At 43.0% G+C, this 12,863-nt stretch overlaps 1 long non-coding RNA gene across 1 annotated transcript; it reads right to left on the bottom strand.

The window, feature by feature from the left end:
• Nucleotides 1-333: 333 nt before the first annotated feature.
• On the bottom strand, nt 334-12,397 carry LOC144110493 (uncharacterized). Its single transcript, XR_013309852.1, has 3 exons — nt 12,034-12,397; nt 2,865-2,913; nt 334-504 (listed from the first exon to the last, which is right to left on the bottom strand). It is a non-coding gene; the product is annotated as an uncharacterized LOC144110493 (long non-coding RNA).
• Between the last annotated feature and the right edge of the window lie 466 nt (nt 12,398-12,863).

The raw sequence follows: 12,863 nt of genomic DNA, 5'->3' as shown, positions 1-12,863 counted from the left end.
GCACTCACCTCATTTCATTTTCTTAGCCATTTCAACCTCGTGATCCCGATCAATGTCAGCACCTGCTACCGATAATTGTATTCCCCATAAAACTTGTAATACATCGCTGTCTGTTAACTCTGCCTCTACTCTCAACTCTCCCCTGATGTTCTGACTAGGGTTACGTCTTATATACAGGGCAATATACATAACAAAATCTCCAGTCAGATGTTCCAAATACACCGCTCTGATGGCGTGTTACAACAACACGGTCAGCTTCTATTCTTATTCTGTACACATGTGCCGGTAGGAATTTGGACAAATTACGTGGACAAAACAGTTTTTTTTAATTTCTCAATTTAATGGATGGTAACGAAGTTGCCATGGTTTTCTGAAAGGCGTTGGTTTCAATTCAGCTGCCGGAGACCACACACAAGGACGAGGTCCTTTAGAATTTTTGGGCACGCGCTCCACGCAAATACAGCTAGGAGCGCACCGATCCCCATTTTTCCTGGAACGAGCGCACTGGAAAGGAGAGAAATGAGAGTTGTTACGTAACCGAAACATATCAGTTAAACAGGAGGCTCTTGTTAATGCGAAAGCATTACGTGGCTAGTAAGCGAGTGTATGTCCGCATAACGTGTCGGCAGCCATTGTGCCGCTCTCTGAAGAATTAGGATTAAACGAATGATTGTAATTGATAGAGGATGATGTGAGGGTGATGTGCGATGATAGAATGATAGGTTAATTTCAGCAAAAAATGTAGAAAAACCTTCGAAATAGCGCGGACGTCGATGTGGTGAGTGGACGGGAAAACAACCGTGGACGGCAAAAGAGTGAAAAAATAAGCAAATGAGTGAAAATAAGGTTTCGAATGGTTTGAAATGTGTTTGATGAGTGATTATTAGGCGAACAAAATGTTTGATTGACATAGAGTGACTAGGTAATTAGAAGCAAGGGTCGTTGGACGGCCGAACAGGCTGGCGGGAATATAGTAGGTGGACGCGAAAGCAGCAATGGAGCCAAATTTGAAGAACCAAAATGTGTGAATGTGGTGAAAAGGGGATGTAATCTGAGTAAATAATTAATTAGAATGAATGCTTCAGGAAAAAAACTGACACAATGACGATAAACGCGGTGGCGCCGAACCAATTCGGTTGTAAAGATTACGCACGCTTTCGCATTGCTCTACGTAAGCAGACTTATGTACCCTCGGAAATTTTTTTTCCTCCTAATTTTTCAGATCAGAAAGAGCCATAGTCAATTTTTCAGATCAGATAAGAGTCATAGCGGTAGATTACTTCTCGTGAAATTTTCCTGCACTGCTACGCTGCAGTTCGCGCCCTCGCAGGCTTGTTCCTGAGCACGTAGTCCGTTCAGTTCGCGCCACAATATCAATTTTGCAATCGAGCCATGCGCAAAAATAAATGAATACTGGTGGCTGTCAATGAACATTGTTGGCGTCAGAATTCCGTTGGCCGTTTCTTTTTCCTAATGCGTTTGCATTAAACCGCCTATTATCGCAAAGTATTTTAGTTACAATGTTATTTTATTTTCGCGAATGAGATTCTTTTTTACAAGCAACCACGGTTCTTATCGGGAAGTGAGTATTGTACTCTTTACTGCCTCTCCGTCTTGCCATTCCGAACGCCTGTATTGAACAAGTAAGTGCGAAAAAAATTGATTGCGTTCCAAAGTTGTTAACTACATGGAACAAGCCATGCTTGATGAACGCCGGAATGCGGCTGTCAAGCGAGATCCGTAATTGAAGTGAGATAGTTGCTGGTAACAAAGACCAGTGAATTTATATTATAGATCAAAAGAAATTCCCTGTCCATTTTCAGCGCCCCTTATGGCAGTGCTCACAGTTAGCTTCAAGCAGGCTTCATGTCCTTTGCTTTGACCCTGTGAAATAATCAGCGCATGACAGTCAGCGGACCTTCATTCTTTGAAGGACTAAGATTCGATTGGTCGTCAGCCGCTCTTTAGACCACGTTGTACTGATCGGCTTTCAATTCAATGCAGCTTATTGCTTGCAGTATTTTAGGTTGTCATAAGTGATATTGAAGCTGCAGTTCTCAAGTCGCAGTTACATGCAATTTAAGTCTCGAATAAATGCTGGGGGGAAAACTAGATAAAATGCTTTTTCGAAAATACCTACCACCTTAAGGCTAGAGCATATAAAACCTACAATCCATACGCACTGTTATCTTTCCTCTTTTGCGGTGGTAAAAAGATCATCTCCATAAAGATGATTTAGTATAGTCGACATCCCGTTGAAGCACAAAGCGTGTATATCACCGCCGCTGGCGCCTGGCACTCAATAAATACACGCTCGATGCGGGCGATTTCCACGGCGCGTCAGCATTCCTATCGGATATCTCGAAGCCACCGCAAACACCAAAGCCCTTCTGGGCAGCGTTTCTGAAAGCTATTGAGATTGCATACAGGAAAGCAACTGCCATGCGGTTAGTATGCGTCTCGCACGCGGTGTGCTAAAGCGGGTGTAAAGAGTTCCGTGAACTGTACAATGCCGGGAATACTGCGGGGGCACGTTTTTCAAAGTTCTCTACCATTATCCTTGTTGCGCTCTTTCCTTGAATTCACGAAATAAAAAGGTTGCAGATCGTTACTAAGTGAATAAATAACTAGGCCGACTGAATATTAATAGAGATAACTAAGCCAAGTGACACCAAACATCACAGAGCTCGGTTTACTCATGTGTGTTTAATAATATTTTTAAAACCTTTGTTAGTTTTACTTAAGACAACCCGTGTACGTCCTAAACCGGGTGTTGGATGCTTTTGGAAAGTTATCATACAGTTCTAAACTTCTGGCGTTGTTTGGTGAAAGTTTTTGTAAGGAGGATACGAAACAACGCTTACCCAACGAGGACAATAAGGCTTGCGTGTTGACAAGCTAAATGGCTGAGCTCTGAAAAGAAAAGAATGCAGCAAAAATTTTGGAATTATTTATTTAGTAGCGGCATTCTAGGTATTTCATTCTATCTGCATCAAAATCACCCTGATCAAAAGGCTGGAGTAAAAAAAAATGTCGCAGATTCACAGGATTTCATGAATTTCATGAATATAGAGATGCTTTGAGCATCAAACACTGAACGCGAAAAGTTGTCTTCTCTGTAAGTTAGCACTAGATGCTGTCTGACTTGCAGGTTCCTGTTTTGTAAGCCCATGGAGAATTGCTTTCAACGACTTCACACAGTAAGAATACAGGACGAGCCCAACTTAAAACTGATTTACTCGAAAGAGTTCAGTCCCAGTTAGAAAACAGTGGTCGGGGCATGCGCCAAAGATATTTTCACCGAAAACAGTAGAGGTGACACCTGAGCTCCACCTTAAGAGTGCAACTCTGTAGGTTAACAGCTTTAAGCCCACTTATGCGCGGAATCGGTCATTAGCTACTATGCGTCGATAGACCGGTGAAAATCCTGATACCACTCCTGGTACAGTAGTGCCGCAATCTGCCGGAAGCTGAGTGTTTCAAGTACAGCCACCGCTGTGTCTCGTGAGAACTCGGTTGCTCTTCCCATGCAACGTCTCGCGACCGATCAATGCATTGACTGCAACCTGCAGGTTGCAGGTTCTGATGACGTCACGTGATGACATGAGCTACTCGGAAGGTGGGCCACCTGCTTTTTCTCTCACGCCACCAACGACGACGGCGCTGGACTCTCCGCTGAACGAAACCATACTACAAATGAATGAAAATTACATCAATAGCACTACCTAAAGCAAAAAAATTTTAAATCTCATAACAGCAAAGCCACATTCCTAATGCATCGCTGGCAACTCCGCATCATCAAAATCCCTCTAAATTTAGTGGGCTACGGTGCTGCTCCTATTCTGAAGAATCTTTAGTTCACGTAGCTGTGGCCGACACTGGAAGTCCCTCCAATTGTCCCAGAAATTACAGCTTTTTCATTGTTTCTTAACGACTGTCCGTGCTAACAGGCCCGATAATTTATGACTCAGTCGAAGACTGGCAATGAGATCAGGTTTGGAGAATCCAGAGCGACGTTAGAAGTGGTGGACATGTTATCGAACACCGTTCACGAGCCTTCATCCACAAGAACGAAACATGATTTGACAGATATGCTGGAAATTTTAAGGAAAAATCAGGTTCAACTTTTGGGGGGAGGACAATCACTATACGTTTTCCGTCGTCCCATTGTACGAATTTCGTTAAAAGCAGATCCAGGCCATCACACAGGAACTTTCACATGATAAGAAGCGTACGTGTGGCAAGAATCAAATGCAAGGCGCTGTAATTATCCTACGATTTCGGACACGCCTGTAGCCAAAGAGTTAAGGAAGTGCTCTGCGAATTTTTTGGAATTATGTTTTAAAGCAGAGAAGCTTAAAGTGGGCTTTTATTTTAGGAATGCTGTAAATGAAGAAGGGTCATGACAGAACCAGGAAAGCACAATTCTTAAAAAAAAATGACCACATAGCAAGTGGTAAAGGATACGTTTGCTACCAAAAATTATATAGATGTCACAGATTATTTAGAGCGAAATTATATATCAGGGTTTTTGCAATCGACCGAATCTGAAGACTTGTTTTACTCTCTACTTTACACTGAAGTGTTTGTAGCTGCTAGAAAATGAACAGAAGAGGTCAGAGACCTCTCCTATCAAAATCACCGCATTGATCTGAGTCAACTATTTGCAAGTTTGCTTTAACTTTACCCTTACGGTAGATTTATTGCACTACATTAAGGTTTTTGCCTACGTCAATGCATCAGCATTTGTTAACATATGAACCCTGCTGTTTGTAACATTTTTCTGTCATTTTGACTGTTCCATCACGACGACCTGAGGTAGCAATACTATTTCAAAATTTTTACCTTTATGGTTTGGCTTTGGTTTCATAGGTGTAACGTGCCAAAGCGACATAGGACTTGAAGGGCGTCGTATTGGAGGGCTCCGGACAATTTTGACCACCTGAGGTTCTTTAATGCGCACTGCCATCACCCATCACACGGGCCTCTAGGATTTCACCTCTGTCCCAGCAGCCGAGCACCATAACCACTTATACCCCTGCCACACGGCAAATTTATTGCCGTTCTCATCAAATGACATTAGCACCTAATGCCATTAATCCGCTGCTACACAGGAACATTTAATGTCGTTAGGTTGGAATGACATTCGTCATCAAATGAATTTGGGGAACTCATTCGCATTCGATCTCGAACCGAATGTGTAATCTGGATACCAGATACGCACCAGAAACAAGCAGCGCGAAAAAATAGTGTGCGCACTGCCCTCTCACATAGGAGTCATCGGTTATGAGGTGGCAGACAATCTCGCCCATTAAGCTCTCTCAAGAAATCAATAAAAGAAAATACCTCAAGATGGAAGAATTCTCCACAGGAAAACGGTGCTCGATCATTTCAGTACCCTGTGGAGTGCGCCCCACAAGCCATGTGTGACGAAGCGACTGAGAAGGTCCCAGGCGACTCTACTACATCAAATTCGCACGGTCTCTCCTCGCACTCCTGCCTGGATGCATAAGACCGGCATAGCATTGTCTCCGCTCTGTTCTTTACGTGGTGTGTGCGGGGATATCGAACATTACATTATGTACTGCCCAGAGTACAACGCGGAAAGGTATGTGATGTTCGCTTCCTTCAAGAAGACAGGAACCCGTCACAGTATAGTTCAGGACATTATCTACCCGAGTGGAAACCAAACATTCGGAAGGGAGGGTGCACGCCTTCTTTTAAGATTTCTGCAGGACACGGATCTTGTTTCTATATGGTGACAGCAGGAACGGACTATGGCCTACTGTGACTGAATGTGTGCGTAGATGGTGTCTTCTGGAGTGGACTACGTTATGCTGTGAGTGAATGTGTGTATGGATTGTGGCACTACAATAGCCTATGTTCTTGTGTGACTGAATATGTGCATAGATGGTGACTTTTGCAATGGACTGTGATGTGGACTGTGTATGTGCATAGATGGTGACTGCGGGAGAGGAATGTGTGCTATTATAAGAGACTGTGCGCATAGCGGGGTAGATGTTACAGGCTTTAGGACATTATTAATATAGAAGGGACGCTATGGTGGAGCAATTGCCGGCAGAATAAGCAAGGCTAACCCCACCAGTAGCATTCAACACCTCAACTCAAACTCAACTATGCGCACTGAAAAAGTTTGAAATTGTATTTATTTAGTTCTGCAAAAAAATGCTAATTTTGGTGTGACCCTCTTTGTACTTGAAGCTGTCGTGGATAGCTGTTACTCTCGGACCCAGCAGAAGCCAACGGCAGCGACCGACCGTGGAGCAGGGCCTTCCCCGCCACCATCTATAAATTTGGGTTGCGTGTTTTTTGCTGGTTGGCCTTCCATGTTCGTTCAGCTCGGAAGTACTGTAACTGAGCACTTCACGTTTTGTCATTTCCATGCTGCGCGCGTCAATCCGCGCGCCAGCGTATACGCTATTTTGTTTGTTTACATTTATCGGATTTCTGATTTACTTCGTACATGGCTTGCCTTTTTTGATGGCTAAAGTGCTACAGAATGGCCAAAAATAAGTTAAGCTTATAAAATTGCACAGAAATGTTGTCAGCCGCTTTTCAAACACTACATAACAAATTCAAACATCTTTTATGCGCGTTGATGTCTTTCAATTGTACAATTTTTTGTTTCACAATCTTCACTGCCATCATTTTCGAATTATATTTTTTACCGGGTCGCACCGAACGAGACCGAATGATATTAAACGCATCGAATGACATTCAGTGGGAGTGACATTAAATTTGTCGTGTGCGAGGGGTATTAGATTCCGCGGGGGCTTTAGCTTTATACTTAGCACTTCTAGACAAACATTTTTTAGTGGAAAACCATTTATAAACGCAATTTTTCATGTATTAATTGTGAGATTTCACTTATCAATCAACATATCTGCAGATCACGCAACGGCATTCTTCCCATTTTGTTTTTTTATAAACCTTCTTGCTATCGGCAGAACCGTTCCCTATAGGCTTTCTATTGCAGTCTTAACTGTTCGATGGTATCGACTGCAACTCTTAAATTAAAGATTTAGTATCATATTAGAAGATTGGAAGATTACCGTCCATATTACGGTAAAAGTATCTTGCAATTTTCCAATTTCCAAAATGTTTGTCCGAAATTGCTAGACATGTTTATTTGGTTTATTAGTGATAATTTTATTCTATTAGAGAATCTCAGCATTTAAAGGACCAACGCGATGGGAGAATTTTAGATTTGGTAAGAGCATGACTTTTACCCGTGAATTTTTGTTTTGCAGATAATCTGCAGTTTTTGATATAAATATGATCCTCTGAACCGGACATCTGTGTTTCATTAATCAGCCAAAATTTGGCAAGCGTCTCTTGCCTTGCCGGTGAGCGCACCAAAAAGCTATGACGAGAAACATTGGTGTTAACTGCGCTGAGTCCGTTTTCATTAGGAAGTGTCGCATAAAATGAGGGTGAGCTCTTTGCAACGGATTTCTAGGCTAATCAATGCAGGCTACCAATGCGCGAATCATTCTGGAGGATGCGGAAAGAGAAGCGTGCAAAATTTATTTATTTATTCACTAAACCTTAAGGCTGCGAGGGCAGAGCACTGAGTAAGGAGTACTTGAAGAGTGAGAACGCGAGAATAAATACCGTCTATGACAAAATACAAGAACTTAAGAACCGGAAAATACAACCAACGCATGACAAAGAAGAAAGACGCCATGACACAATGTAATCAGTTCACATAAAATATTTCCAGCACGTTACGAAAGTGCCTCGCGTCGTGAGGATTCTGTCCCATACTGAATTGGCACGTGTTAGCGCATATGAACTGAACGCCATCTTTTTATCAGAAATGCTTTGAAAGCTGCGATTATATAACCACTCTGATATGCGTGAAGGAACTTCGAAGGGGAATAGGCATAGTCTCGGGCTATTTACGTTCGTTTCAAGGAGCTATAAAAGGAATAGTTGACGACGAATCTTTAATGGCTGAACGAAAGTTCTGTTTCATTAGTTTAGTGCTAGATTTTTTTTCTAATTACGTGATACGAAATAGGTGGCTTTTTATTGTGAAATTCTAGTTGAGTTAAATATATTTCACGGTGACTATCGCAGGGAAGTGAAATTCCAGCTGTGTATGAACGAAGACTAAATAGGAGGGTTGTGTACGGTAGGCGTACACTTGCGGAAAATAGGGTGAAAGCACCTAATATCGTTGATGCTTTGCTGCAAACAGTGGCAGTGCGCATGGAGCACGAGAGCCTTGGTGTGAAATGAACACAGGTATTTGTTAGATAAAGCCCGGGATAGAAAAGAGTTCCTTAATAAATAATTTAAATTTAACAGTTTTACTGTGGATGAAGGACATAACCTTGCGCGTTCAGATGTTGAGTCCTTTTCGGGTTTTGGCATCGCTTAAGAATTACGTCAAGATTTGCCTCAAGTGCTACATGGTCGTCGGCGTTATTAGTCGTGCGATAGATAATGCAGTCATCTACAAAAAGCCTCAGGCGGAAGACATATTACTATAAAAATCATAATTATATATCAAAAAGTAAAGCGCCGAGTATGCTGACCTGGTGAACGCCGGAAGTTACATCAGATCCGTGCGAGGAAAAAGCCATTAACAACTCTAAACTGCTGGCGCAGCGGAAGCAAGTTCCGGAGCCAAGAAGGAGGTAGGGTACTGAGTTTGAGAGCAAAAAAATTTTCAATTAGGTGGCTATTTTATCAAAGACTAAAAATTAAGAAATTGCTTGTTATTATTCATACTAAGGTGTATGTATGTAGAAAATTATACTAACATTGATTCGCAAGAGTACCCTTTTCTTACACACTCTTATGAGCGAAAAAATAGTAAAAATTCGAGGCGCCATGCAGTTATATGGTCGATTAAATTCCAGTAAATGCACGTGAGTGGAATCGGTCGGTGGTTATCGGGTGAATGTTACCAAAATTATGTACAAATATTACGTTGGTAATTTTCCAGTCCAAAGGTACCTGACCAGCGGGTAATGACTGGCGAAAAATATGACTTAACATTAGACTGGAACCATTTACGGTGTTCATTAGAATTATAGAGGTGATATTGTCGACTTGAATTTTATATAACATGGAAAACCGCAAGAAACACTGCCCTAAATATCGAATTTTTGAATAAAGTAGTGTTTTTCAAAAATGAAATAAAACAACACCGTCCCCAGTTTTCATTAGCACATCTGAAAGAAGTCTCTAGATGTGGGCGAAAAAAGAACATGTTACATTATATCGTTTCCAACAATGTTATGCAAGCTCAAACGCGTAGCTTTTGATCATCGGCAGGAGCGCCTAAATAAATTAAGAGACGGAAGCAGAAAACACGCCCTCCGGTACTCTAAATTTCCCTCAATTCCCAAGACTGAGACCTTTCCGTCAAGAGAGCATAAAAAATTATATTTTATGGAAAAACACCGACCTCATGTGCAAGCAGGATTCAGCAAGCGTAAGAAGGCACAGTATGCATGTAAACGTGTAAATGCCGAAAAGGGACTGAGTCACCCAACCAGGCAGTCGCCTATGAAACGTCAAAATGGGCCTGCTACTGCTGACCTCTCGGCCACTAATGCCAAAAAGCTTTTGCTGAATAATGCACTCAGACTGCATGTTCAGATCCAATCATTTCTCCGTCCGCCGGTAAGGGGTTCCTCCATAGTGCTCAGTGCTGTTTATAGTCTAGAATTCTTACCTCAGTCAGCGTCTCCTGCCTGCGTTCTACAACTCATGACTCCCAAGCAACTGGACCGCCGAGCCACTTAACAAAGTTGGTCTCTGTCGTAAAAAGACTAGTCTCAGGAGCAGAGCCTCCCCTTCAGCCTTCTTTTCTGTTTGCTCTGTCTTCGCATGTGTTCAATTCTGCATTCTGTCATCCATTTCCTGGCTGCACGCAGAGTCTGGCAATGCTAAGTATTTCCGTATTTGTAACCGGCGCACACTGATTTCTCGAGAAGTGGTGACCACTGTCAATTGTGTGCTGTTCTTTGAGTTTTGTCTACCTGCATCCTTTGTGATGGCGAACGACACTTATCTATTGAGATTAACTTTTAGACCGAAAAGATTTTGATCCTACCTATAACCCAAAATATCTCATCAAACGCTTTTGCCGGACTAGTATAGGGCTTACATTTTTGTTACCGTTCTTACTGGCCGCTGCAGTGTATAATGTGAATTATTCTCGTGTTTTCGAGTTTTGCCACTTTCATTACTCAACGGTCGATTCGCGCTGCTAGTTTTCTATTTACTGTAACTACTGCGCATGACTGGCCGTCATCTTCCTGTTTACCAACCTGTAAGGGGTCGGGACCTCGTCAAGCTCTCTGAGCTTTTAGTCCTGTACTCCACCTCTTTCTTCCTTTCTTCATTCACTCCCTCCTTGATCCCTTCCCTTACTGTGCGGTTCGGGTGTCCGCCGATATGCGAGGGATACTGTGCCATTTCCTTTCCCCAAAAACCCATTGCATTTCTTTACCGAACCCGGGCTCGAACCCGACCGCGGCGGTCGCGTTTCGATGGAGGCGAAACGAAAAAGGCGCCCGTGTGCTGTGCGATGTCAGTGCACGTTAAAGATCCCCAGGTGATCAAAATTAATCCGGAGCCCTCCACTACGAGACCTCTTTCGTCCTTTCTTCTTTCACTCCCTCCTTGATCCCTTCCTTTGCGGTGCGGTTCGGGTGTCCGCCGATATGCGAGAGATACTGTGCCAGTTCCTTTCCACAAAAACCAATTGGATTTCTTTACCGAACCCGGGCTCGAATTCGACCGCGGCGGTCGCGTTTCGATGCAGGCGAAACGAAAAAGGCGCCGGTGTGCTGTGCGATGTCAGTGCACGTTAAAGATCCCCAGGTGGTCGAAATTATTGCGGAGCCCTCCACTACGGCACCCCTCTGTTTTCTTTCACTCACTCCTTTATCCCTTCGGTTGCGTTTTCGTGTAGTTGTCGGAAGGAAAACGCCAGGCTATAAATTGAATGCAAACAGCAAAGCTTTGCTGTCGAACCACATTCACAGCGTAGATTGAAGACACAATTTTTTTTCATTTAACTTTGCGCCACGCTCCACTCCCTGTTATATCTGATTCAGATACATGGGACCAGTTCAGCCGCGCAGCGCGATTAATGACAATCTTGGCCGTCTGCTCCACTCTAGAAATAAAGAATATTTTATTCACCACCTGAAATCTACACAGAACGAAAGCGCGATGCTGCAAAATTAAGAGTACACAACGCAGGGGCAATAGCACGACCTTGTTTACAGTGTTCAATCCACCGTTGGCTAGCCACAGAAGAAAATAAAACAATCTAGTTAATCACTTATTTTCCACTTTCACGGCCAGTCTCGCAAAAATCCGGAACAATGTTTTCTAGACAACCATACTGTTCTCGCAGTATAAGGCTGATGAGCCAAACGTCGGATAAATTGAGTGAATTTGCAGAGAAGTTATGAAATTGTTAAATTAAAAATAGCCTGGTAGCAATATGCGGCATCGCGTGTCCGATACGTTAAGCGCCCTTAAAAGCAGTAATCAATGATAATAGGGGCCAGTGACACACGAGATTAAGCAAGGCTTTGTTTTCAATGGATAAAAGAACTTCACAAGGACGCGCTTAAGAACACCACACAAACGAAAAACTTCCAAGCGCTGTAAGTAACAGTGCCGCCGATCAACAACTGTCCGGCTGTGACCACAGTCACAGTGTGCTACAAACTTTTAACGAGGATTTGAATGTACTTCCAACAATGAATGCTCTTTTCGGGAGAAACAAAAAAATGGCTTCAAGGTTCCTCTCCACCACTCTTCTCTGTGAAAAGCAACATGGAGCAACATGGAAAGCGTCATTTAAAAGAAACGGTTAAGGCAAGGTGAGTTTATCTGAAAGCTTTCAGCTAAACGCCACCTTTGCGAGCAAAGGTACTTCTAGTGCTAAAGCCGAACTACCCATCAATTACGCGCGGGATATTCGTTGAGCTACTCGTGCAAACTGCGCATGAAACTGTAGAAGATCATGCTTACTTTGAGGTTAGAATCAAAGCTGAGAGAAAGCTGAACCAGAGGACTGCGGACTTCATCCCAAGAACGGGTAACTGCTTCCGTGGTTCAGAATTATGATGGGAGAGCGCAACGCCTCCAGGCATTGGCGCTGATAGGTATATCGAAAGAAAGCATTGATAATGTAAGTAGGCACTCCCACAGTGACTCCGTTTTCCTCCTCTCTTTCCTCCTGCCTATTGGGCACACAGCGCAGAGCACGCCTTGTAAGCTAGAGCGCTCGCCTATCTTACTTGTCGGCTGGCGTGCACTGTGAGTGCGATAATGTTTCAGCTAATTTATTGATAGAATATAGAAACTGCGAGGCGTGTTCTGCGTCAATTGGCAATGCCATTAGTAACTTTGGTGACATTTTGCTTGGCACATTTAAGACGACCGAAGAGAAAACTTTCGACATCAACGAGCTCTGTCGCCGTTTGTAAGCGTTTGTTCCATAGCGCACACTTCCTTTGATATTTAAATGCGGTGCCTCTCTTCGACACAGTGTGAAATGTCAAGGTATGCATTATAGTGCAAAGTTGCGGGAGCTGAATTTTTTTCAACCTTGAGAGAAATGTGACAGTTTAGGAATGTGATTATCAGCAATCGCATAAATTTTGCACAAATTGAAAAATCTTCAATGTCTTGTCTTTCATTTGAAATGGCAACTAATGATTCCAAAATTTAAAACGCTAGCGCTAAGGCCGTAGCGTCGCAGGAAAACAGTCGTCCTCACTGCACTCCCCTAGGCGTCGCTCTTAAACTTAGTCGGTTTGAGGTGTTAAACCCTGTAAACCGTAAACAAAACCTAATCA

This window comes from Amblyomma americanum, chromosome 11, assembly GCF_052857255.1.
Source record: "Amblyomma americanum isolate KBUSLIRL-KWMA chromosome 11, ASM5285725v1, whole genome shotgun sequence".
Taxonomy (NCBI): Eukaryota; Metazoa; Arthropoda; class Arachnida; order Ixodida; family Ixodidae; genus Amblyomma; species Amblyomma americanum.
Note: the sequence above shows the minus strand (reverse complement) of the source record. Positions and strands in the feature narration are given on the sequence as shown.